Genomic DNA, 3,244 nt, shown 5'->3' with positions numbered 1-3,244 from the left:
CCTCACCGGCTCTCATTCCGCAACAAAATCTCGCTATGGCTCTCAGCTGGTCAACCGTCTGCCGACACCCTCACCGGCTCTAAATCCTATCAATTTCACCTTAATTTTCCAGAGGGTTTTGTGCCGGTGCATAGCCGGCAGCCGGCGGACCGGCTGGGACCCCCTTTTGCTGCGTGTTATTTGTCTCTTTTCCATTTTCCCCTTTTTTTGTTTTTTTTGTTTTTGTTTGTTTTGGCTGAGTCCTTTAGTCGTGTAATGTGTGTGTTAGGTGAGGATGAGAGTTTTATTAGTATTATTATTAATATTATTATTATTAGTATTAGTATTAGTGGTATTTTTATTAACTAGTATTTATACACCAAACCCCTTATATTAGACACTACCACATTAGAAAATAGAAATTAGACTATAGAAATTAGACAAGATTATTATTCTCTCTTAATATTGTAGAACCCTAATATTTCCTCTCTCATTTTCATTCAATAAAAAGTTGTAATCTTTCTTTAATTATTAGTTTAATTCTTCCTTTATTTATGCAAGTTCTTCATTTTCTCAATAGTTTACATTTAATATTTGGGTTGGATTTGGAAGACAAGAAGAAATTCATCTTCCATTATTGTCCAAACTTGTTCATTTCCTCTTTGTTGGTACAATTCTCATCTTTTATCTACAATTATTTCATTAGTTTACATTTATGGTCTTACTTGTTTGTTATTCATTCAAAGTATTAATCTTTATCATGTTTACAATGTTTGCTTGTGTATTGTTGCAATTTGTTGTTAATTTCTCACCCATGAACATGTGTGAGTAGTCTTATCTAGGGTCTAAGGGGAATTTGGGTAATTAAGAGGATGAATTTGGGTTGTTAAACTTTTGAATTGGGTGATTATGTAGTTTCTACTCTAACGCATATGAAGTGTTTGTAGAAATGCCTCAATGAAAATTGGGACATTTCATTAACATGTTTGGCTTACCTTGGTGCATTGTGCTATTAGATGGTTTTAGAAGTATTTATCGATGAGTTTTAATGAAAGTTAGAACATCTCTTTGATGCATTCGGTCCGTCTTGGTGCTCATGCTATTGGGTAGTCTTTATGCTTTATTTGTAGCAAGTTCATCTTGATCAAGTGACAACTTATTGAGGAGCTTAAGATGACTAAGAAAGTAGTCTTAAACCTTTGACCACTATTATTACCCTTCTCTTTTTAGACCTTGTTTCTCCCCCTAATTGTCCTTTGTGAACCCAAAGACCTTAGCCTTCCCTTATTAATTAAAAACAATTTCATTTAGTTTAAATTGTATACCTTATTGCATCTTAGTTTATAATTAATCAACCTCTTACATTTGTTTGACTAAACTAAAGACTACAACAAACTAAGTATCTAACCCCCGCCATCTTTGTGTTCGACCCCGATTAAATACTACTTTTTAATTGGGTTTTATAAATTGTTTTTGATTGGGAAATGACGATAAATCCCACTATCAAAATGGCGCAGTTGCCTGGGATGGCGTTAGGTTATGCTTAGTTAGTTGAAGTTTCTAGCTTTAGTCTTTAGTTGTTGTTTGTGTAGTTTGTGTGCTTCTTGTAGAGTGTGTGTGATTTTTGTCTTACCCTAGTGTGTAAAAGCACTAGGAGTCTTACGGTTTGTCAAGTTGTATGCCTAGGAGGAACCACCCAGCTTTGCTCTTTGCCTCCAATCCCGAAAGGCTTTTTAGAGCCTTAAGGAATAGGACTATAGCAAGGGTTAGAACCTCTTCTCAAGCAACCATAAACCAAACAAATCCACCCATCCAACCTCTCATTGAAAACACAACTCAACAACAACCAAACAACACAATTGAGCCTCCAATAGAAAATCCATTTCATAACTTCCCACTTCCAAATAGTCCACCCCAAACACCACCCCCTCATATACCAAATCCACCATCACCAATGGCTTTACGTGACCATAACCGTCCTAACCACAATGATGCTTGTGACCCAATCAATTTTGGCACCTTGGCTCCAAACAATTTTGAGATGCACCCGGCTCAAGTTGGCCTAATTGAAAAAGACTTGTTTGGAGGACACATTGAAGAAGATGCTCGTACTCTCCTAAGGATATTCAAGAGGAAATTCTCTATGATGAAAATAATGGGGTATTCGAGGATACACTAAGGATGATGTTATTCCCATTTTCTCTAACGGGCAAGGCGGATCGTTGGTTGAATGTGCACCCTCCGGACACATTTACTACATGGGATGCCTTAGCCAAGGCGTTCCTAGACAAGTATTATCCATCATCAAAGACCGCCATGCTCCGAAATGAGATCCATACTTCCAATAAGAGGATGGAGAATCCTTGGGTGAAGCATGGGATAGATATCAAGACCTTATCGCTAGTTTCCCTCATCATGGGATTCCGGATTGGTATGTCACCCAAAACTTCTTCCAACCCTTGTTGCCAAGAACAAAAGAAATGGTGAATGCCTCCACGGGAGGGGGATTCGATCATTTGGGTGAGGAGGAGGGCATTACTCTAATCAAGAAAATGGTGGACTCCGAGGCAAACTATGGCACAAGAGTGAATGTCTTTAGAAGAAGTAAGCACCCTCCTGAATTCTTAGTGAATGTGGATACCAATGCTAAGCTTGACATGCTCACCAAAAAGCTTGAAGAGTTGAGTAAGAAGAAGCAAGTGAACCAAGTGAATCAAACTACCACTTCTCATGGACCATCCATGGAGGAAGTGATGCAAAGATCAACATATGATTCATATGGAGGGATCGGTCACACTTATGAAGTATGTGCAAATAACCACCATAACAACTTTGATGGGAACAATGTGCAAGAGGTGAATGCTTTCCAAGCATTTAACAATTTCTCCAACCGTCTACCTAGGCCCTCATTCAACAACAACCAAGGATCCAATCAAATCTTTGCCAACCAACCTCAAGCATACCAAGATTATGGAGGTAACCAAGGGAACCAAGGTAATCAAAACTTTTACCAAGGAAACCAAGCCAACCAAGGGTTTGGTCAAGGATTCAATCAATGGAACAACAACAATGGGTTCAATCAAGGATATAACAATAACCAATGGTACAACCAAGGGCAAAATCACGGGTTTAACCAAGGGTACCAAGGGAACAACCAAACTTATAACTTTAGAGATCAAGGATATGGCTTTCCTCTTCCAATTTGCAACCAACCTTTCAACCAAGAGCCACCACCCCAAGCAAGTAATACCATAGGAGATGATAA

At 38.4% G+C, this 3,244-nt stretch overlaps 1 non-coding gene across 1 annotated transcript; it reads right to left on the bottom strand.

The window, feature by feature from the left end:
• Nucleotides 1-2,295: 2,295 nt before the first annotated feature.
• Nucleotides 2,296-2,401, bottom strand: LOC141654475 (small nucleolar RNA R71). The gene has a single exon (XR_012548034.1). It is a non-coding gene; the product is annotated as a small nucleolar RNA R71 (small nucleolar RNA).
• Between the last annotated feature and the right edge of the window lie 843 nt (nucleotides 2,402-3,244).

Source organism: Silene latifolia, chromosome 4 (genome assembly GCF_048544455.1).
Source record: "Silene latifolia isolate original U9 population chromosome 4, ASM4854445v1, whole genome shotgun sequence".
Lineage (NCBI taxonomy): Eukaryota > Viridiplantae > Streptophyta > Magnoliopsida > Caryophyllales > Caryophyllaceae > Silene > Silene latifolia.
Note: the sequence above shows the minus strand (reverse complement) of the source record. Positions and strands in the feature narration are given on the sequence as shown.